Raw genomic sequence first — 25,671 nt, 5'->3', positions numbered from 1 at the left:
GTCCAAACAAGCTACAAATGTGCGCTTTTGGACTGACAGCGTAAAATTAACCAATAAAGAACAGCACAAAGGGTCATTTTGTACAAAAAATGTAAACTTTAAGTGGCATTTAATGACTTTTAGACATCAGAAAGTTTCAAATTTTTGATATTCTGCACACTTCGCTGTGTTTTTTTTTTTTAATTTAGAAACAGTTATGCTGGGGATGTATAAAACCCTGTTATGGAATGTCAAATTTGGCAAAAAATTACAATACAATCCCAAAAAGGGTTAAGCAGCAATTCCCCTTTAACATTATTCCTTATATTTAATTGATTGTTTAAATAGATAACTGTGTATATTTAATCATAATGGGCTCTGTATATCACACATGATAGGCCACTGCTGGGGCTTGAACCCAGTACTCATCTCACATTGTAAGATGCGTTTTTCAATTAAAACTACAATGACTGTATCGTGTAAGTGGAGCCAACATACACCCACATAAGTGAAAAAATCATTCCGTCCATAGATTTTTGGTCCTGGGTGTTTTCTGACACATGTTGCATAACTGTTTGCAACAAAAGATGTATACATAGATATATATATATACTAAATGGGGGAAAAAAAACGTCTTTTTTTAATTTTGTTTCATATATACAAATGTAAACATTTCCTAGCAATGATTAATAATTATATCATGTTGAAATCATTTATAGACCAAATATACTGAAACTGCAATAAAGTATAAGATGGATAATATAATGTATCATTCTATCTAGTACAATGAACAAATGTTCTTTCCGATGCCATTTTCACTAAGCAGATAATGAATCCTAATGTACTACTAAAATGTATGTCGATTAGCAATAATATTCAACAAATCCTCATATTCAGCTGGGTCATCACTAAGTGGAATTATTTGTGGACATATAACAGAAAAATGCATTTCATGCCTCTATATTGCTTTACACAGGAATCCCAGCTTTTGTGATGAACAAATTCCCTGATTTTTCCCTGAATGGAAAATAAAACTTCCAGGATCATGATTTTGACCTATTTCTTGTTTTAGAGACAACCCTGAATAAATAGCAGTTGCAGACATAACTAAGCTACACGTATACTACAAAGTCACGATAGATATGCAGAGGAAATGATTTGCTGTTTAAATTGTATGGACTTCTCGACACAAGTCGGGAAAGTCTGACCAAACAAAATTCCCTGATTTTTCCCTGATTTCACAAACTTTCCAAATTCCCAGACTTTTCCCTGACTGGATAAAAGAGTCTTTTTTCCAGTTTTCCCCTGATTTCCAGGTTGGCTGGGAACCATGTTTAACTATGATAAAATGTTCTTTAGATGCCATGTGTATTAATTTATAGTCTTTTTTTCTGAGATATTAATGAAAATGCCTGTGGGTATGTGGCGAATATTAAAAAAATCTGCAACTTGATATATGGTGCTAACACGGTAAAATTGTATGAGCCCAAATTATAATAGATGAATGCGTATTATGCTTCTATGCTAATACTATGACGACATGTTCATACAATGCCAATTTTTATTAATATAGATGCCAAATTTAATGAAACAGACTTGAAAATGTGTGTGTTGCCAGAATACCAAGTAAGAAAAAAATCAGCATTTTATGTAGGGCTTTCACACAGTAAAATTGTTTGTGCCCAAATTAATCATAGATGAATGCATATTAGGCTTCAATGTTGCTTATACTTGACTACTGGTTCATACGATGCCAATTTTATAAATATCTATGCCAAATTTAATGAAACAGACTTGAAAATGTGTGTCGCCAGGTACCAAATAAGAAAAAAATCAGCATTTTTATGTAGGATCTTGACACGGTATTATTATTTGTGCCCAAATGATAATAGATGAATGCATATTAGGCTTCCATGTTGCTTATACTATGACTACTGGTTCATACGATGCCATTTTTATATATATCTATGCCAATTTAATGAAATAGACTTGAAAATGTGTGTCGCCAGGTTACCAAGTAAGAACAAAATCAGCATTTTTATGTAGGGTCTTCATACGGTAAAATTATTTGTGCCCAAATAATAATAGATGAATGTATATTAGGCTTCAATGTGCTTATATACTATGACGACATGTTCATACGATGCCATTTTTATTAATATATATGCCAAATGTAATGAATAGACTTGAAAATGTGTGTCGCAAGATACCACGTAAGAAAAAAATCCGCATTTTTATGTAGGGTCTTCACACTGTAAACAGTTTTTATACGTGGACATAGCATTTTCATGGAGCCCGTAAAGAAAGGGAGTTAATTGTGTAATTTGTGCTGATCAGAAACTTATAACAGGTCGTCTCCCTTGAAATATTTGCACTTTATGAGACGCCACAAACCATGGCGTCTCATCAGGATCCAAACTGTATTCTGAATCGTCACACTAAGCCCTCATAAGTTATTCATTGTATATGCACAATATAAACAACCATATAATATATCTAATATATCCAGACACACGTATTATACCCAAATATTAGAAATACACAATTTTATAACAGTAAAAAACAATGGTATTTCACAAACAATTGCAGTCGTTAATAAATGCAGAAAAGCATCATCTACACGTTTCATACGGTATTCAGTTTATATGCAAACGCATTTAAATATATTTACCTCGATACTCGACCAAGCTGTTGAAAAATTCTATTAATTAGAACGAGAACAAGTAAGATTAATGTGTTGTTTTCACATTTCTTTAAATGGCTGCCAATACCGCATGTAATAAAACAATCGAAGCGCATGCGCATAATATATGTTACACTCCACTAAACTAGTTGCAGCAAAGACATTCACAGGCGTTCATGTCACTTATATTCATGATATTTCCATATGCGAGTGTGATTGTAAACACAAGTTTCTGAAAACAGTGCGAAAGGGGCATTACGCAAAGCCAATAAATCAATATTGACAATAAACTGCATGTTTTCTTACCGTTAGTAATCCGACAGTCCGTTGGTCACATTGTGCATTAGTCCGTTTAAGTTATTATTGCCTTACACTTTTCAATATAAATTTATGAACTTTAACAAAATAAGTAACTAACTAAGTAACTATTTAACTGACTAACACGCGCGTTTTTTTCCCAATATCCGAGACATTTTACTTTCGCGCTTTGCCCTCAATGTCTGGCTTTTAAAGTTTACCGCCTTTTTGCGAATACAATGACGTTTACATATGAATTGCCCAATGAAAATTTCGGCGGGATGACGTCAGGGGCCCAAAACTGGCGCGTGGTTTTTCCCGGTAGACCCAGTGTGTCAACGCTGTAAATGCATTGTGGGAAAACGGACTATTTCCAGCATGGCGCCCGTAAAGATTATGAACCACGGAAGTAAAAATATAATAAACTAGAAATGGCGCGGCAGAGGGCCGACGCGTATCCCCACGCCGAATGTTTGACCTAGGTGTGCCCAAGGGTTGGTAATGGGGCCATGCATAGCTGAGATTGACCGTATTGTCATAAGAGAAGTTCATCATCAATTAGAAGTGAATTGGTGTAGAAATGAAGAAGTTATAGTAAAAGGCAATTTTGGGTGGGTGTGACATATGTGGGCAGGGCGCCCCAGGGTTGGTCATTGTGCCATGCATAGTTGAGATTGACCGTATTGTCATAAGAGAAGTTCAGTATCAATTTGAAGTTAATCGGTGTAAGAAACGAAGAAATTATAGTAAAAGGCAATTTTGGGCGGGTGTGGTCTATGTGGGCGGGGCCCCAGGGTTGGTAATGGGGCCATGCATAGTTGAGATTGACCGTATTGTCATAAGAGAGGTTCAGTATCAATTTGAAGTGAATCGGTGTAGAAATGAAGAAATTATAGTAAAAGGCAATTTTGGGTGGGTGTACGTGGTCTATGTGGGCGGGGCGCCCCAGGGTTGGCAATGGGGCCATGCATAGTTGAGATTGACTGTATTGTCATAAGAGAAGTTCAATATCAATTTGAAGTGAATCGGTGTAGAATTGAAGAAATTATAGTAAAGGCAATTTTGGGTGGGTGTGGTCTATGTGGGCGGGGCCCCAGGGTTGGTTATGGGGCCATGCATAGTTGAGATTGACCCTAATGTCATAAGAGAAGTTCAGTATCAATTTGAAGTGAATCCGTGTAGAAATGAAAAAATTATAGTAAATGGAATTTTTTGGTGGGTGTGGCCTATGTGGGCGGGCGCCCAGGGTTGGGATTGGGGCCATGCATAGTTGAGATTGACCCTAATGTCATAACAAAAGTTCAGTATCAATTTGAAGTGAATCCGTGTAGAAATGAAAAAATTATAGTAATGGAAATTTTTGGTGGGTGTGGCCTATGTGGGCGGGGCGCCCCAGGGTTGGGAATGGGCCATGCATGGTTGAGATTGACCGTATTGTCATAAGAGAGGTCCAGTATCAATTTGAAGTGAATCGGTGTAGAAATAAAGAAGTAAATGTAAAATAACCTAAAAAACTGAGTGGATAATTTCTGACGCGGCCCCACCCCAACCGCTATAACTTTTGACCCAGGGTCAGATCAAAATTCCAAATAGTGCAGGGTCGCACATATGCTCATAGCTACCATGTGTGTAAGTTTCAAGGTTCTAGTGCTTTTAGTGTAGGAGGAGATACTGGCCAGGACGGACAGACAGACAGACGGACGGACGGACGGCGGAGATAACCCACAATATCCCCACCTTTTTTTCAAAAAGCGTGGGGATAATTATTATCAAAAACAGGCCTCATCAAACCGGGTCAGCCATGATATATTCTTGGATGCAGTTTGTGCTTCAAAAGGAGCTACTTTTCATGCCAGCCTATCGATGTAATATTCACTAAACACGTTGCAATGACTGTTATCTTCGAATAATAAATAAATATTACAATGTGATACCTGCATTAAAACGACTTCTTTTACATGCCGGCTACTTTTCCCAAATACATCAAGTTAAATGTCACAAATGCTTTTGTTTTTACCGCATAGTTGCTGCCCATATAACTGGCTACTCAATTTTTTTGGAAAACACTGAATTATGCGTGACAAACACAACATTAAAATACATTAAAATCCAAAGATTCAATAATTTCCCACGAGATAAGTCAAAAATTGCATAATCAATTGAATGAAAAATTAAAGTAAAAAAGCCAGATTTTACATAAATTTCAGGTTAAATAAACACAAGGTTAAGGTAGTTGGTGAGATATAATCATTATACAGTTAGTAAGGCTCCATTGGTCATTGTTGGCACAGGTACTACATGTACTTACATGCACCTCAGGTACTCTTAAGTATACTTACATGTACCCTGGGTACGATAAATATACTAAAACGTACTGAGAATTTTAATGCAAAATCAGTTGTTGTCGGCTAATTTGTAAAAATTAATTATGTTCACATTTAGGTCAATTTTCCTTTAAACAGCCTTTATATTATAGACATGCATACTCAAACTAGAAATGGTGCGGCAGAGGCCGACGCGTATCCCCACGCCGCATGTTGACCCAGGGGCATCCCAGGGTTGGTAATGGGGCCATGCATAGTTGAGATTGACCGTATTGTCATAAGAGAAGTTCATTATCAATTAGAAGTGAACTGGTGTAGAATTGAAGAAATTATAGTAAAGGCAATTTTGGATGGGCGTGGCCTATGTGGCGGGTTGCCCCAGGGTTGGTAATGGGGCCATACATAGTTGAGATTGATCGTATTGTCATAAGAGAGGTTCAGTATCAATTTGAAGTAAATCGGTGTAGAAATGAAGAAATTATAGTAAAAGGCAATTTTTGGTGGGTGTGGCCTATGTGGGCGGGGCGCTCCAGGGTTGATAATGGGGCCGAGGTTCCGTATCAATTGAAGTGAATCGTTGTAGAAATGAAGAAATTATAGTAAAAGGCATTTTTGGGTGGGCGTGGCCTATGTGGGTGGGGTTCACCAGGGTTGGTAATGGGGCCCATGCATATCTGAGGTTGATAGTTTTGTCATAAGAAAGGTTCAGTATCAATTTGAAGTGAATCGGTGTAGAAATTAAGAAATTATAGTAAAACTGCAATTTTTAGTGGGAGTGGCCTATGTGGCGGGGCCCCCAGGGTTGGTAATGGGGCCATGCATAGTTGAGATTTACCGTATTGTCATAAGAGAGGTTTGGTATCAATTTGAAGACAATCAGTGTAGAAATGAAGAAATTATAGTAAAATAACCTAAAAAATGAGTAAAAATCTCTGACCCGGCCCGGGCCCAACCACATAACTTTTGACCCAGGGGTCAGATCAAAATTCCAAATAGTGCAGGGTCGCACATATGCTCATAGCTACCATGTGTGTAAGTTTCAAGGTTCTAGTGCATATAGTGTAGGAGGAGATAGTGGCCAGGCCAGGACGGACGGACGGCGGAGATACCCACAATATGATCAAATCCCCACGCATTTCAAAAAGTGTGGGGATAAAAAGCAACATGATGCAGAAATTTTAAAATAGAAGTTTGTTTAAGGTAAACAATATCGTTTAACGGTAATCAGTAGCGTATCGGATTTTGGGAGGATATACAACTCAGGTACAGTCTAATATCACCGGGTACGTTTAAGTATATATTCCGTACCCGGGGTACATGTAAGTATACTACCCAGGGTACATGTAAGTAGTACCCGAGCCAACAATGACCAATCGAGCCTTAGTAAGTGAGTGATGGTGTATGAGATATACACCCTCAGTAATTTCATACCATACAAGACTGAGCTTTGCTGTTTGATCAGTTTCATCTTTTCTTTAATATCACGGGTTAGAGAAAAAAAACTCTATCATGATAAAAAACAATGTAAATAGAGGGACAAATGCTTACTTCCCATTCATTGTAGATTTAATGATTAATTTGTCCAGTGTGAGTCTTTGCATATAGTATACTGTTAATTTGTTTAACAGTTTAAACACAAGAGTTGTCGTTAAATTAGGACCTCTGTCACACAATATCATAATAAAAAAAATGATAATATAGGCATATGAAATGGCCGTAAATAACTTCAAATAAAAAATAATTACGATTTCTTTAAACTGAAATTTTTTTATAATAGACTTGTTTTTTTACCTCAATTATTCAGCATTATAGATATAGAGAATATTATGTGAGTTTTGGATCAAGTTTATCATGCGAGGCTTAGAACCGATGAAGCGCGAGGCTTGCCGCTAACATGGTTCGTGCCGAGCATGATAAACTTGATCTTTATCCAAAACTCACATAATTTTCTATTTATCCTTTTTTGTGGTCATTTATCGTTCAAAAAAAGTATAAATACTTTAATATTCAAAGAAACAGCGCTGGTTTTCAAAGTTGACTTTAAATTGTTTGTTTACTTCAACGTCATCATTTGCTATGACGTCACATTTAAACATATAGTGTTCTTAAGATAGAGGTCGGAAAAAATAGCGATAGTATAAAGGTAAAGTTTATACGATCGTTGTTATACTATCGATTTTCAGCTGGTAATAGGATAAAAAAATGTACCCATGGGGGTAAATACCCCCACTTTTCAAAGCATAGGGGTAAATGGTCAAATTTCGCCTTGGTTGAAGGGTAATTTGCTAAAAGTAAAACCAGAATATAGCCGGGGTACAGACACTCTACTTTAATAATGTTAAACACAATTAACCACTAACTATGTGTATTCCTTCATATTAGTAGGTTTCTTAATTTCTTGTTATTTTAACTTGTTGGCAGATTACATTAAGAAGATCTTCATCGTTATTATCCACCACCGTGGCCAACGGAGAACTTTTTTGCCAACTTTCAACAGTTGTTTTATTAGCATTTTAGTGGTTCCTTTTTGATTTTAAAACAGAGGAATTCAGTGCCTTCCCCAGGAATTTGTTCAGGCGCCCCGGGGGGTGGGTTGGGGAGGGGTGTCCCCTCCCGACGTAGATTTTTTTTTTTAATTTAACGTGTCAATTCACGTTCTGTGGTGCGTTATAACTCAAAGAAAAACAGCGTCAAAAGACGTCATTTGGTGCGTTATGACTCTTCAAAAAAAATCCCCCAGTCATTTAAAATATAATTTTTATATTGCTTAATTGTTTTAAAACTTTTCCGCACAGATAGTAAAATCCCGACTCGAACGATTCCCCAATACATCCGTTTCAACCCGACTCTATTACTGTATACTTACTATTTTTCAAGTTTCTATTTATTACCCGATAATCCCGTTTATTCCGTTTTTATCAATCTCTTTCTGGTAAATATTTACGAAAAAAGCTTTCAGTTATTTCTTTAACACAAACCTTGCCATTTTTTAAGTGACTATTTATAGATTTGATGAAATATTGCCTCTGAATATGCGTCCATCCCCGGACCTGTTGTGTGCTTGTTAAAACGCTCAATACACGCCATTTGTATGCAATAGACGCGACGTTGTACATGCTGCATAATTTTCGCGCTCTTTTTAATTGAGAAAAAGATTCGACACTAAATAAATTTGCACTGCTTATTTGAAGCAAAAATATTTAACGTTGCGGTAACATTTACATTCGGAAGTGTGTTTCGGATTAAAAACGCGTGAAAATCTACTTACGGTAATGGGTTTCGGATTACAAATTTAATTATTCCCATTTGAGATTCCAACAAATATTAACCGTTGCGTTATAAATTCAACGATAATTTGTTTACACACTTTACGAGTCGAATAAATGTTTTGACGGAATTATGCATGAAATTCACGTTGTCCACGAGGATCACGGCCGGTTGCCATCATCAGTCTTCTAACTATCGATTATCGGACGAAACATTTACAAGTGTGCGTAATTAATTCAACGAAAATTTGTTAAAGCGCATTACGTGTCGAATAAATGTCAGAAAAACGAGGTGAATCAGTTCTATAAATGGACATGTTGAAATATACATGTACTGGAATTAAATAAATTGTTATCACATAATTGTAACCGCTATAATATTTAATTGTTTACCACTTGCAATTAATTTCTCGTATTGATTATGAGTCATATGTAACACTTGTTTACAGTAAAAAGGTGTGATGATGATGCCCGAAACCGTCTTTAATGTTCTGTACTGTACTAATTACCGGTTTTATATTACTCAAATGCTACTTGCTAACCAAGCTGCGATAAACTCTTTCTTCATGCCCGACGTCAATCAAAAATAATGGTCGATAGTTAACCCCGCCCTCATAAGCATTCGCGTAACCGATTGGACGATGAACTTCACAGTTTGACAACTGGAAAGTTACCAGATACATCCTTGTCAGCATTTAAATGACCGTGTAATGTGGCTAGAATAATCGATACGCGCGTCATGCTATTCTCTTATCAGTGGATTATCCATTACCCCATGTGGTGTTTATGGCGATTACTTGTGAAAGTAGGTACCGGGTGCTCTTTTAAAACAGGGAATATTGATACACTGATAGGGAAACCTTGATTTTTTTGGACAATCTCCACTTTCTTTTACTGAAGAATACACTGATCGGAAAATTTCAAGCGCCCCGGGGACTCTGACTTCGAAATTCAAGCGCCCCGGGAAGGGGCGCTTAAATGGCCTGGGGAAGACCCTGGAGGAATTTAAATCATTCAGTATTGGCAGTACAATTTTATTACTCGATACAATTTTTGCCATACACAAAGAATCAATTGTACTTTGAGAAGTAATTTGTGTTGGCTTGGAAGAAGCCATGCTGACCACTTCATGTAATTTAATAAACACATAAGCGCTTGACTGTCTGTTAAAAAATCAGTACTAAATTTACCATGCATCTAGATGCTACAGAGTATACATACTGACTGGCTAACTATTTCTACAACCAGCTCTAATTTTTACGATAACCAGTCTCATTTTTTGGCTAAAGACAATCAGCTGTTTATATTTTTTGTTTATGATGTACGCATCAGTGCCCCAGATAAGCTGTGTATCTGCGTCTTTCACCCTATTAAAATGTCTAAAACGCAAAGAAATTCAATAACATGCCTATTGAAAACGCATCCATTTTGATTTGTGCGCAAATTCGTCAAATTCAATGCGTACAACACAATAGCTTCAATCGAAAATGCTAAATGCTCATTTTCGGTATTTTCTCTTTGAAATTATTATCGTCACGCGTATTTATTAAGCAAGCGCCTGGATGACGGAGCATGAAAACAGTCAAGCTTTATTCAAACTCTCTGCGTTCTAGATTTCATAGTTAAATAAAGTGTGATCAAATTGTTTTCCTCGACATACATGCGTTTTCAATCTGACTTTACAGCGATTTTCCTTGTCCAATTGGGAAAAGTACCCGTACCGGTCCGATTGGGAAAAATTGAGTCGTGAAAACCTCAAAATTGGGAAAAATCGAGTCGTGAAATCCTGAAATTGGGAAAATCGCGTCGTGAAGTTTGGGTCTTATTGAATACATCATACAGTTCATACTTAATTGAACATACCCATTTAAATAATCATTTGCAGGCATGCCTTAATGACCATTAAGTTATAAAGTTTATATAAATAACAAAATATTATAAAGAACACACCAAATCAATTACTAGTTGTTTTAATCTCTTTTAAAGCAATGTCTCTCTCTTTCATTTTTGTGAAAATTTCAACAATCTTTGATGTTTGATCATCACTCAGTTGCTTGCATCCCGCCCTGCACAGCATCATTATTGCTGTCAATGTGTCCTGTGATAGATGGTTCCGATTGGTTTTTTGGCATAATATTTGCTATTATGACTCATTTCAAACTACGATAAGGTTACAAACCGACGTAAAACAGTACGCTGGCTGCCTGGCAAAAGAACCGGAAACAGTAACAACTCTATTGATTGAATGCGCTGAATAATAAAACCCGAAATTAATCGAGCGCGTGGTTACACACAACTATACGATTTTCTTTGTTCGCTCGCTGAAAGTTGGTTTTTTACGAAACTTTCTATCGTTTTGAGAAAAAATTCGGACGCTGATTGGGATTTTTCCAGATGCCGATTGGGAATTTGGGAATTTTCGCTCGATTGGGAAAGTACCGTTTTGGGAATTTGGGAATTTTCGTTCGATTGGGAAAGTACCGTTTACCGGTACTTTATAAAGAAGGAGGAAAATCGCTGCTTTATCCGTCGCTCATTGTGCATGTATTTATAAAGTGCCTGTACTTTCAGTTTCTATAACGATGCAAAATAAAAATGTCTAAGAGAGGTCGAAAGACTTCCGCTATTGTTGAGAAAAAATATCAGTCGATCGCAAACTGTTTCGAACCAAGAAAGCAAGAGCCAAATGATCATTTGTGTTATCGATTTTTTGTTTGTTTTAAGTTTATATTAAGGACAGTTTCAATGATTAAAGATGTTATGAAACATCAGTTTATTAAAGTTAATTATGATAGTTTAAAGTTTTATTGAATCAGTACAAGTGAGCATCTTCCACCGAAGTAAAACATTAATGATATAAAGGTATGCATGTTTATAAATTATTTCACCCTATTTCAAGAAGGAAATCACCCTATTTTTCAAATCAATGGGTGAAAACCCTATTTCTCAAATAATTATCTGGGGCACTGCGCAGAGAATTTACAGCATTAGCGTAAGTCCAGATTGGCTTGCTTAAATGTACGCACGGAAATGATAAATTGAGCGTATCTTGATATTTCGAATGCGTATATTACGCTGATACGCAGCTTATCTAGAACGCTGATTATTATTAAATAAATAGTGAAAGCTGTTTTTTGCAAAAATTAGAGGAATTTGCAACGCAAATGGTCAGTATTTTAATTAGAGGAATTTGCAATGCAAATGGTCAGTATTTTAAAAAGTGTGCAACTCATTTTTTCACATTTTTCGACAGTTAGCAACTTTTTTTCTCACAAATTTGAATAGTTTGAGACTCATATTTTCACAAATTTGAACAATGCTCAATTAATTATTTTCACTATTTCCAACAGTCACAAGTCATTTGTTCACAATTTTGAACAGTGTGCAACTTACAGGGGACAACAATATTTCTAAACTGCACTCGTCCTGCAGGACGAGTGCATTTAAATGTGCACTCGTCCTGCAAACACATGCACTCGTCCTTGAATATGTGTGAAATAAAGTTTGCAAAGGGCTAATATGACTAATAAAATTTACTATATCACTGCTAAAATGCTGCTTACTCAGTTATTCATGCCAGCTGATCAAAAAAGAAATGTTGAGCAGTGAAATAAGTTATTTATGAGGAACACAAAATAAATAAATGAAGACTGCTGTTTTACTTTTTTCTAATGCTTGCGTGCTTTCCTTTTTGGGATGTTTGAACATCAAACCCCCCCATCCCTTTAAAGAACGCTCAAATGTCAGACATTATTCGGACGAAATTCAGACTAGTTATAAACTGTACTTTGCAGTTAAATAATTCTTTAAAAATCAATACTTACAGTGAATGCAGTCGGATGTTTCCCTGTCAACATTGACACCAATATTTACTCGCGACTTAGTCTCGCATAACAATGCGCACCTGTTGTACGAAATTTACAATTACAATTTCCAGTTCATTCTCGTTCTACTTTCGGAATAGATATGCTTTAAGAAAATGATTTTATTTAATTATTTACGGGTCCTAAAATACATATTTTAACATCAGCTTTTTCTCTCGTCCTGTAGGACGAGCGCTTTAGGGAAATTCACTTGTCCTTTAAAGATTTCACTTGTCAATATGAGCAGACGAGTGGAATTTTTGTCCCCTTACTTATTTTTCCATAATTGTCTAGATTGCGAGGCTCATTTTTTACAACCTTCAACATTGTACGACTCATATTTCACAATTTTCAACATTGTGAGACACTTTTTTTACATTTTTCTAATGTTTGCGACTGATATTTTAAGTATTTTAAACAATGCGCGACTCATTTTTTCACATTGTTGAATAGTCACCACCCATTTTTCTTACTTTTACATGCACGACTCATTTTTCCACAATATGAACAGTGTGCGACTAATGTTTTCAAAAAATGAGGCGGCAGAGGTTGCTGCACAAAGATAAAAAAGCCAACTGCCATAAATTTTATCCAAAAAGAGCAACATGGCTTATTGGAGCTAAACAACCCTTTCTACATGTACTTTCAACAAGCACACAGACCAATGACAGTAGGACTACTGGCACTGACCGTTGGTTCATCAGCATGAAAAATGAGTGTCAAAAATAGCACAAATAATGTAAAATGTGTAATATGCATGTATAACGATGAAACTTACCAACCACTCGACCAGGAAACATCTGTTGCAGACTATGTGGGAACTGGGATTCGGGATGCTCTCCCACTGGTATCATATGCAGATCAGTGGTCACAAGAACGTACACAACATCATTAATGTCAGCAATATATATCTCCAACTTCAAACACACAGCTTGCAAAATCGCTGAATATTGCACAAAAGCAGCTTCGTTACAAACTTCCAGCAACTCGAAATCCACAAGCAGTCTCGTTCCCCACCCACTTTGACTTCGTAGCGAAGGCATGCTTTTTTTGGGAAACCGTTAACATCTCACAACTAAACGTATACTACGGAGATTGACAAGTTGAAAAATAAATTACTGTTATCACTTCCAATTTGCGCACTAAGTTAAACTCCAGTTCCAGTTTGTCTTTATTGTTGAAATGTTACTCTACACATTCGCGAGATATAGAATACTTTTATTTACGATCTATGCACCGGGATAATCACCGTCCCTAATGCGCATGTGCAAAAGGTCGAAATGCACTGAATTGTTGATGGATACATCGAACTAAATTTGTATTAATATAATCTGAATTGAAAATACTGATTTAAAATAAATATGTATGCATCTTAACCTGCGTTATATTGTTTTTTGTATGGCATTTCAATTTTACACACATGATAATATTACACAACGATGTTTATTCTTAGTTAATTGTTTTAAGATACCTATATGTATATATATATATATATAAACCAAACTTTAATAGTAGTTTGCGACCGGTACTGCGTCCTTTTGACCTCTGTTACCATTGCACGCTTTGCTTTCAAGTTACCTCACCCGGTAAGATTTAAATAAACACACATAGTAAAACGCGAAAATAACACTAAATGAAACAAATCATGTTATTAATTTCACAGCGTGTCAATCACATTTATTTTAACTTAAATATATATTAGATCCAAACAATTTATACTCTAGCTGCGTGCCTTAAAATGTTGCTGTTGTTCACATAAGCGTTGTTTGTATTGTTATCACCGGGGTGTATAGTCGATTTCCCGTGGTTTTTATTGTTATCACCGGGGTTTATAATCGATGCCCCGTGGTTTTTATTGTTATCACCGGGGTGTATAATCGATGCCCCGTGGTTTTTATTGTTATCACCGGGGTGTATGATTGATGCCCCGTGGTTTGTATTCTCATCACCGGGGTGTATAGTCGATGCCCCGTGGTTTGTATTGTTATCACCGGGCCGTATAATCGACGCCCCGTGGTTTGTATTGTTATAACCGAGCCATATAATCGATGCCCCGTGGTTTGTATTGTTATCACCGGGCCGTATAATCGGTGCCCTGTAGTTTTTAATGTTATCACCGGGATGTATAAACGATGCCCCGTGGTTTTTATTGTTATCACCGTGTCGTATAATCGATGCTCCGCGGTTTGTATTGTTATCAGCGGGCCTTATAATCGATGCCCCGTAGTTTGTATTGTTATCACCGGGCCGTAAAATCGACGCCCTCTGGTTTGTTTTATTATCACCGGCACGTATAATCGATGCCCCGTGGGTTGTATTGTTATCACCGGGCCGTATAATTCATGCCCTGTGGTTTGTATTGCTATCACCGGGCCGTATAATTGATGGCCCGAGGCATGTATTGTTACCACCGAGTTGTATAATCGATGCCCCGTTTTTTGTATTGTTATCACCGGGCAGTATACTCGATGCCCCGAGGTTTGTATTGTTATCACCGGGGTGTATAATCGATGCCCCGTGGTTTGTATTGTTATCAACGGGTTGTGTTATCGATGCCCCGTGGTTTGTATTGTTGTCACCTGGGTGTATAATCGATGCCCCGTGATTTGTATTGTTATCACCGGGCCGTATAATCGATGCCCCGTGGTTTGTATTGTTATCACCGGGCTGTATAATCGATGCCCCAAGGTTTGTATTGTTATCACCGGGGTGCATTATCGATGCCCCGTGGTTTGTATTGTTATCAACTGGTTGTGTTATCGATGCCCCGTGGTTTGTAGCGTTGTCACCGGGGTGTATAATCGATGCCCCGTGATTTGTATTGTTATCACCGGGCCGTATAATCGATGCCTCGTGGTTTGTATTGTTATCACCGGGGTGTAAAATTGATGTTCCTTGGTGTGTATTGTTATCACCGGGATGTAAAATTGATGCCCCACAAAGTATAGTGGTATCACCGGGGTGTAATATTGATGTCCCGTTGCGTGTTGTGTTATTACCGGTGTGTATAATTGATGCCCAATGCCGTTTAGTGTTATAACCGGGATGTATAATTGATGTCCCGTGATTCGTATTGTTATCACATCGGTGTATAATCGATTTCTTATGGTGTGTATTGTTATCACCGGCTGTATAAGTGATGTCCCGTGGCGTGTAGGGTGTTAAATCGATGGCCCATGGTGTGTATTATTATCACTGGGTTTATAAATGATGACCGTGGTGTGTGGTGTTATCACCGGAGTGTTTAATTGATGTCCCGTGGTCTGTTTTGTTATCACCGGGGAGTATAATTGTTGTCCATGGTTTGTTTTGTTATCACCGGAGTGTATAATTGATGTCCTGAGGTGTGCAGTGTTATCACCGGGGTTTATATTCGATGTCGGATTGTGTGTATTGTTATCACCGGCGTGTATGAATGATGTCCCGTGGGGTTAGCTGTTATCACAGAGGTGTATATGATTACCGTTGCGTGTAGTGTTAACACCGGGTTGTATAATCGATGTCTCATAGTGTGTATTGTTATCACCAGAGTGTATAATTGATGTCGTAAGGTGTGTAGTGTTATCACCGGGGTGTATATTTGATGTCGCATTGTGTGTATTATTATCACCGTCGTGTATAATTGATATCCCGAGATGTGTGTTGTTAGCACTGGGGTGTATATTTGATTACCGTGGCGTGTAGTGTTATCACGGGGATGTAAAATCGATGTCCCATGGTTTGTATTGTTATCACCTGGGTGTATAATTGATGTCCCATGGGGTGTATTGTTATCACCGTGCTGTATAATTGATGTATCGTGGTGTGTTTTGTTATCCCTGGCGTGAATAATTGATGTCCCGTTTCGTTAGTTGTTATCACAGGGGTGTATATTTGATGTCCCGTGGTGTGTATTGTTATCACCAGGATGTTTAATTTATATTCCGTGATGTGTATTGTTATCATCGGGGTGTATAATTGATGTCCTGTGGCGTGTGTTGTTACCACCAGGTTGTATAATCGATGTACCGTGATGTGCATTGTTATCACTGGGGTGTATAATCGATGTCCCGTGGTGTGTATTGTTATCACCGGGGTGTTTAATAGATGTCCAGTGGTGTGTATTGTTATCACCTTGATGTATAATCGATGTCCCGTGGTGTGTATTGTTATCACCGGTGTGTATAATCGATGTCCCGTGATGTGTATTGTTATCACCGTGGTATATAATCGATGTCCCGTGGTGTGTATTGTTATCACCGGGGTGTATAATCGATGCCCCGTGGTGTGTATTGTTATCACATTGGTGTATAATCGATGTCCCGTGGTGTGTATTGTTATCACTGGGATGTATAATTGATGCCCCGTGGTGTGTATTGTTATCACCGTGGTGTATAATCGATGTCCCGTGGTGTGTATTGTTATCACCGTGGTGTATAATCGATGTAACATGGTGTGTATTGTTATCACCGGGGTGTATAATCGATGCCCCGTGGTGTGTATTGTTATCACCGTGGTGTATAATCGATGTCTCGTGGTGTGTTTTGTTATCCCTGGCTTGAATACTTGATGTCCCGTTTCGTTAGTTGTTATCACCGTGGTGTATAATTGATTTTCCGTGATGTGGATTGTTATCACCAGGATGTTTAATTGATTTTCCGTGATGTGTATTGTTATCATCGGGGTGTATAATTGATGTCCCATGGCGTGTGTTGTTACCACCAGGTTGTATAATCGATGTACCGTGATGTGCATTGTTATCACTGGGGTGTATAATCGATGTCCCGTGGTGTGTATTGTTATCACCGGGGTGTATAATAGATGTCCAGTGGTGTGTATTGTTATCACCTTGATGTATAATCGATGTCCCGTGGTGTGTATTGTTATCACCGGGGTGTATAATCGATGTCCCGTTGTGTGTATTGTTATCAACGTGGTGTATAATCGATGTCCCGTGGTGTGAATTGTTATCAACGGGGTGTATAATCGATGTCCCGTGGTGTGTATTGTTATCACCGTGGTGTATAATCGATGTCCCGTGGTGTGTATTGTTATCACCGGGGTGTATAATCGATGTCCCGTGGTGTGTATTGTTATCACCGTGGTGTATAATCGATGTCCCGTGGTGTGTATTGTTATCACCGGGGTGTATAATCGATGCCTTGTGGTGTGTATTGTTATCACCGTGGTGTATAATCGATGTCCCTAGGTGTGTATTGTTATCACTGGGATGTATAATTGATGCCCCGTGGTGTGTATTGTTATCACCGTGGTGTATAATCGATGTCCCGTGGTGTGTATTGTTATCAAAGTGGTGTATAATCGATGTCCCATGGTGTGTATTGTTATCACCGTGGTGTATAATCGATTCCCCGTGGTTTATATTGTTATCACCGGGGTGTATAATCGATGTCCCGTGGTTTTTATTGTTATCACCGGGGTGTATAATCGATGCCCCGTGGTTTTTATTGTTATCACCGGGGTGTATAATCGATGCCCCGTGGTTTATATTCTCATCACCGGGGTGTATAGTCGATGCCCCGTGGTTTGTATTGTTATCACCGGGCCGTATAATTGATGTCCCGTGGTGTGTATTGTTATCACCGTGGTGAATAATCGATGTCCTGTGGTGTGTATTGTTATCACTGTGGTGTATAATCGATGTCCAGTGGTGTGTATTGTTAACACCGTGATGTATAATGTCCCGTGGTGTGTATTTTTATCACCGGGGTGTATAATCGATGTCCCGTGGTGTGTATTGTTATCACCGTGGTGTATAATCGATGTCCCGTGGTGTGTATTGTTATCACCGGGGTGTATAATCGATGTCCCGTGGTATGTAGTGTTATCACCGGTATTAATAAATACATATACAAAATAATTAGACTTTTTAAATAATGTCCAAATTAAATAGCATGCACACATTCCTTAATATTCCACAACAAATCTTTATAAGTATTGTTCATGTTTTGTAGAGAACTGGACATGTCTTGCGACAAATCGTGGAAGATGATTGAAAGACGGGTATTGTTGTTTTAATTATTTGAAACACACACAAAATATAAATACATCTATACAAAGTAAGTGACGCTCAGATATTGTCTGAACTAGTGATGTAATTATAGTTAGGGGTACGTTTAAGTATATTTACCGTACCCGGTGTACCTGTAAGTATACATAAGAGTACCCGGGTACATGTAAGTAGTACCCAAGCCGACAATGACCAAACTAGCGTAACTATATATTGCTTCGGAATTAAAGACATGACCTGAATGACAACAAATACAGTTTAAAAATGGAATTAAATTAAATCAATGTATACAAACTAATAACATGTGTTATTTATTACTGCTTTTCAGTTAAATATTATTTAAAGTGAACTGTTTTATTAGGTTTTGGGATGGATCCGTAAATACGACCCGAATGTAGTGCTGTTGTATCGACCCAAGCCCACAAAGCGGGATGTGTATCCTCAAGTTAAGTACATCGGTAAGTCCATATGTTGATGTAACCGGGTTCATATTGTTGACATGGTCCCACGAGTTCCTTTAATTTTTGCATATATCTAACGAACAAGTTACTTTTGAATATAGTATGCAAACAAAAAATTATCATAATCATAATTCGAGATGCATAAAATTGCGGGTTTTTTATTGACCATTTAGAAAACAAACCCAAATTTTATTGAATTTGCTATTAGTATAACTTTAAAAGGTGAGAGTACATTTTAAGAAATAAATATTTGCCGGATATGGCAGTGTAAAATTTATAAATTGTTATTTTATTATTTTATCAGTTTATTATAAGGTTCCATATTTACAACATTGTTAAGAATATAATGTATCTGTTTGTCACAATATCTGTAGACAGTGTCAAAGTAATCAGTGTCGGTGCTGATTGTGGAAATATGTTTCAATGTTAATCATACGTTACATAATTTGAAATGCAACGAACTGTTAAACAGAAAAATGTTCAAACATGTCAAATTGAAGTGCATTCGTTTTAAAAGGATTTCTCTTATCAACGTTTATTTGTTGGCATGTGTTATAAGTTAACATATTGCAATAAAGTTGCATAAATGTATTCCATGAATAAAAGTTTGATGTGCAGTAGTAACATTTCAGCTTCAAAGAGATTCCTACCATTTGTGGCGTCCGAGAGCGTTTTGCAAGGTTTTGTTAACGCTTGCACTACCGAGCTGCCACTGTCAGCCGTTCTACCAGCATCAATTAGGGAAGGTAAACAATATAGTATAAATTACCTTTTTTTCGTTTTCAAACACTTAAAACAAAGTCATATTGTTTTCACATGTTTATGTGTATAGGTAAATCAAGGTGGAGCTCGGTTCATTTACAGACAGATACAGACTTAATAAGATGTGATCTCTTTTGAAAAACTGAGTTTACGCTCGAGAACCCATGTTCACGGCGAGACGACGCAAATAAACACATAGAACTTAGGTTCTCATGAGAACTTAAGGTATCATTTCAGAACCCCGGTTTTCAGTCAGATATTTAACGAATATTCACAACTCTAGGATCTCAAATCTAGATCAGATAATAAAGCCAAAACAATTTGCGGGAACCTAAGTTCTCGTTTGATATCCAAGGTTTTCACAAAAACCTAGGTTCTCGACAGTTGTTCGCGTCGTTCTCTAGGATATATATTTAATTTTCACGAGAACACAAGATTTCATTTGGGATCATAAGTTCTGGTAAGAACCTAGGTTCTCATTCTGAGAACCTATGTTCTCAGTAAAAACCTAGTTACTTGGGATTATGCGTCGAACCGCCTGTCATACTATAACACGGTGAGATTTGTATACAGTCTCAGTAATGTTTCCGATGACACGGTTATATCTGTATTTGGTCTTAGTAATGTTTCCTATGACACGGCGGTAACTGTATTGAGTCCCCGTAAAGTATCATATGACACGATGATAACTGTATTGAGTCTCAGTAATGTTTCCGGTGTCACGGTGATAACTGTATTGAGTCTCAGTAAAGTTTCCTATGTCACGATGATAACGGTATTGAGTCTCAGTAATGTTTCATGTGTCACGGTGATAACTGTTTTGAGTCTCAGTAATGTTTCCTATGTCACGGTGATAACTGTATTGAGTCTCAGTAATGTTTCCTGTGTCACGGTGACAACTGTATTGAGTCTCAGTAATGTTTCCTGTGTCACGGTGATAACTGTATTGAGTCTCGGTAATGTTTCCCGTGTCACGGTGATAACTGTAATGAGTCTCAGTAATGTTTCCTATGTCACGGTGATAACTGTATTGAGTCTCAGTAATGTTTCCTGTGTCACGGTGATAACTGTAATGAGTCTCAGTAATGTTTCCTATGACACGATGATAACTGTGTTGAGTCTCAGTAATGTTTCCTGTGTCATGGTGATAACTGTATTGAGTCTCAGTAATGTTTCCTATGTCACGGTGATAACTGTTTTGAGTCTCAGTAATGTTTCCTATGTCACGGTGATAACTGTATTGAGTCTCAGTAATGTTTCCTGTGTCACGGTGACAACTGTATTGAGTCTCAGTAATGTTTCTTGTGTCACGGTGATAACTGTATTGAGTCTCGGTAATGTTTCCCGTGTCACGGTGATAACTGTAATGAGTCTCAGTAATGTTTCCTATGTCACGGTGGTAACTGTATTGAGTCTCAGTAATGTTTCCTGTGTCACGGTGATAACTGTAATGAGTCTCAGTAATGTTTCCTATGACACGATGATAACTGTGTTGAGTCTCAGTAATGTTTCCTGTGTCATGGTGATAACTGTATTGAGTCTCAGTAATGTTTCCTATGTCACGGTGATAACTGTTTTGAGTCTCAGTAATGTTTCCTATGTCACGGTGATAACTGTATTGAGTCTCAGTAATGTTTCCTATGTCACGGTGATAACTGTATTGAGTCTCAGTAATGTTTCCTGTGTCACGGTGATAACTGTATTGAGTCTCAGTAATGTTTCATGTGTCACGGTGACAACTGTATTGAGTCTCAGTAATGTTTCCTATGTCAAGGTGATAGCTGTATTGAGTCTCAGTAAAGTTTTCTATGACACTGTGATATATGTATTAAGTCTCAGTAGTTTTTTTATGACACTGTGATGGCTGTTCAGTCACCGCTGTTTCTTATGGCACACAGACAGTTGTTAAGTCACAGTTATACCCAGTCGCCCAGTGAATATTTGTGTGGTGATTGATCACGAGATCTTCGCTACTGTCATATACACGCCCCCCTTGCTTTAAATAGGGTAGTTGACAGTAACTGGCATAGGTATGAGCACTTAATACAAATAATTCCACTGATATAATATAAACACGACGACTAATATCTGAAGTGTCACCATCAACGTCTGCTTTCTAAGAACTGACATTATCAATATTTTATTTTTTAGGGCGTGACTATTAAACAAACGTGTGGTTATAACTTGAAACTTATGATATTGATGCTACTTTATTTCTGTCGATCACTTTATTGACCTTTTATTGAATCAATGCTATTTCAATACGGTTAAGCCGCTAATATGACACACACACACATAAAAATGATAGCATTTTATTAGCAATTGGCATATGCAACATGTTAAATAGTTTTATTCAACATATTCAGCTTTATTCATTGTAATATAGTAATAATTTTATTTAAAAAAAATCATATATATATAGAACTTTTATTTCGACAAATACATATACATATTTACACAGTTTAAATAGGCTGTTATGGTCCGTGTTCAACACATATCATATCATTCATATATTCGTAACACATGGTGTTGCATAAAAAACGTTATGGTTGAATAACAATAATGTTCTGATACAAATCCTACATATCGCCTCCACTAGAAATTCAAAATCAATTTTCTAAAGAAACATACAGTATTTACACAGCATATATTAATTTGATATTTCTATTTGAAAAGCATGTTCTACAAAAAGTGTCAAAAAGTGTCAATAAAAAATAACACTTTCAAAATCATTAACACAAATTCGTTTTACGTAGAACGTAAACTAACATCTCACTGTACATCCAACATCAAGGGCTGTTTGTAATACATGCATGCCCCCCATATTGGCTGTCAGTTGTAGTGGCAGTCATTGCGTGAATACGTTTTTTGTCACTGTGACCTTGACCTTTGACCTACTGACCTGAAAATCAATAGGGGTCATCTGCCACTCATGATCATGTACCTATGGACTTTCATGATCCTAGGCATAAGCGTTCTTGAGTTATCATCCGAAAACCATTTTACTGTTTCGAGTCACTGTGACCTTGACCTTTGACCTAGTGACCTGAAAATCAATAGGGGTCATCTGCGAGTCATGATCAATGTACCTATGAAGTTTCATGATCCTTGGCCTAAGCGTTCTTGAGTTATCATCCGGAAACCATCTGGTGGACGGACCGACAGACCGACCGACATGTGCAAAGCAATATACCCCCTCTTCTTCGAAGGGGGGCATAAATATCAAATTTCAAACAAACTGTATGTTCTTAATACAAATACTCAGAGCGCCGGTCATGATAAATGCAAATATTTGCAAGATCTTATTTCCTGGAATCAACTAACATCACATTTTCCTAACATCACATATATCCCATATCATGATGTTATATTAATATTATACTTTTGGTAAACACATATCACCTATCATGATGTAATATTCATGTATTTTATATTACATATAATAATGTTATATTCACATAACATGATGCAATATTCATAGTATATTACGAAAACATAAGTACAATAATTCTAAGGTGATGAGACTTGAATAAACTGTTTCATCAATGACACTGTTATCATCAATAATGGATCTATCTTTTACATGCATATGATCCTACCACCCTAATATTATACAATATGTATACATCACCATGTGTTAAAAACGATTTCTATTTTTATAAATCCTTGTGTACATAATTTAAAATTTATCTGTAGTCATGTAATACACGTATGACGCTTAATACTTTGTCTTTATGGTGTCTGATAATTATTTATGCCTATATTTGCAATGCAGAGACCCCAGTAACACCGACAACGATTGCAATTTTGATATACCGACAAGTGAATCAGGAAACTGATAGTGAATTATAGCTTATGCTATACAATAAACGATATAAATAGATAATCTCAGTTAGAAGGCTTTGCTTACATATACAGCTAGGTTTCGTAATATTTCACACATATCTTTTGTAATCAGCTCGACAGTTTTAAACATATTTTGTCTATGACAGTAATAATGCTTAAGATTTTTACCTCGTACACTATCATATAGCTTACACTCAAAAAGAAAATGAAATTCGTCCTCTTATTACATTTGTTACATAGCCTTTGTTCCATTGGCGTTCTATTCCATCTACCTGTTTCAATATTTAATCTATGTGATGACATACGTAACTTTGTAAGAGCATTTCTATAGCATTTAACATTTACATGTTTAGGTTATGGTTAAAATTCGAAATTACAGAAAGTGTTATAGAATATCGCTTGAGATGAATTTTCCAATTTACTATGCCAATCCTGTACAAATATGTCCTTTACACGCTGATTTTTAAATACACTAATTAACTGGTTATTGTTTCCAACACTCTGTTGCAGCCATACATGATAGAAACCTAATCTACACAACGTATCTTTAACAAGTGAAGCCCAGTTTTGTTTACGTGGTTATAATCAATATCATTTAACATAGTATTGTAAATACATGACACATATTTTTTATCACTACAGCCAGTGATCTTCAACCAATATTTAATAATACAAACAAGCCTTTGGGAATGTAAATCCATAAGGCCAAGATCACCATAAATAAAATCATTTTGAGTGTTACATTTAACAACTTATACAGACTTGCAAAACTTTGTATGCACTCTTTCAATCGGCGTTGCTCGAGTAAATCCCCAAATCTCAACACAATAAAACAGTATTGATTTAACCATCTTTTCAAAGAGATCTCACATATGTTCAACGGTAATATAAACGTAACTGTACGGATATTTTCTGAGTTTAAATATCGCTTTAAGAGCCTGACCGGACAATTTCTCATGTGATTCCTTGAATGAACCTCATAATGTTAAATATTAAACCGAGATAAGAATACTTATTCACAAGTTCTATGTGGTTTCCATCATAATAAAAGTTTAGATTATTTGGAAGTCTACCACCTTTTCTAAATATAAGAACTTTGGTTTTCTCTCTATAAACAGTTAATTTCCATCTGTTACAATATGTTGATAAAAAATCTAGATTTTTTTTGCAGTTCTTCTGCAGAATTTGCAAAAATCACAATGTCATCTGCATACATTAACAGAAAAATCTTAAGAGTACCAATATCAACACCTTCAGCACCTTTTAAGAACAGTTCAACTTCTAGGTCATTTAAATACATAGCAAAGATAAAAGGACTTAAACACTCTTATATATGACCAAGAACATTTGGTGGCACTTTTAGAAGAGCTATTTTTACACAACACATAAACATATTTTTTTGTGCCAAAAGTACAAGAAACGCCCTTTCTTGTGTAAATCACACATACATTGTTAGTTGTGGATAGCCAACGTCCTACATTTTAGCACGTATTGTTTCTCCCACTTTGACTACACCTTTTTAATGTAAAATTGCAGTGCCACAAAAAGAATTTCAAACTCATCAAAAAATGAACGGGCGTCATGTAAGATAAAGATGATTTTAATTTTTTCAATTTCGCATTATTTTGTTCAACAATCTGGGTGTTGATCTGTCGTATGAAGGGGTAGTCTAATCCCTTGTAGCCAATTGCACAGGCTGAAAAGGTAAAAATGTTTAGTCAAATCCACTTCATTTCTAAGTTCTATAGTATAAAAATGTATATTTGAGTGTAATAACCTGACATTAGAGTTTCAGATAACGATATGTTCTGTTTACAATGCAGAGTATAGACATATTTAAGAATAGAAGCATGGCTTACCAGTATGGTTATCCCAATGCAATCCATCCACAACCATTCTTGTATGAGAGAAGAAAACTGGATCCCTGTTTAAGGCATACTGATGAAGATTGCACGCATTGTCGTAAATAATGATTTCTGGTGCCCCTGTAACAATAATTGAATGTAACCAAACAAATTGGTACCTTCTATTTTTGGATTTTTCAGGATTGCAATACTACATTTATTATATTTTGGCAATACAACATTTATTATATTATGGCAATAAGTATGCATTGTGCTATTTTTTGCCAGAATAAAGATATGTTATGTTATTTATGAACATACTCATTTCACATACAA

The 25,671-nt window shown here is 36.7% G+C and overlaps 1 protein-coding gene and 1 long non-coding RNA gene across 2 annotated transcripts in view; one reads left to right on the top strand and one right to left on the bottom strand.

The window, feature by feature from the left end:
* Positions 1–25,671, bottom strand: part of LOC127877562 (uncharacterized) — a 68,362-nt gene that overhangs the window by 33,528 nt on the left and 9,163 nt on the right. The window lies entirely within an intron of this gene.
* LOC127877563 (uncharacterized) lies at positions 15,742–19,648 on the top strand. The gene is made up of 3 exons (XR_008048483.1): positions 15,742–18,415; positions 18,784–18,880; positions 19,516–19,648. It is a non-coding gene; the product is annotated as an uncharacterized LOC127877563 (long non-coding RNA).

This window comes from Dreissena polymorpha, chromosome 4, assembly GCF_020536995.1.
Source record: "Dreissena polymorpha isolate Duluth1 chromosome 4, UMN_Dpol_1.0, whole genome shotgun sequence".
Lineage (NCBI taxonomy): Eukaryota > Metazoa > Mollusca > Bivalvia > Myida > Dreissenidae > Dreissena > Dreissena polymorpha.
Note: the sequence above shows the minus strand (reverse complement) of the source record. Positions and strands in the feature narration are given on the sequence as shown.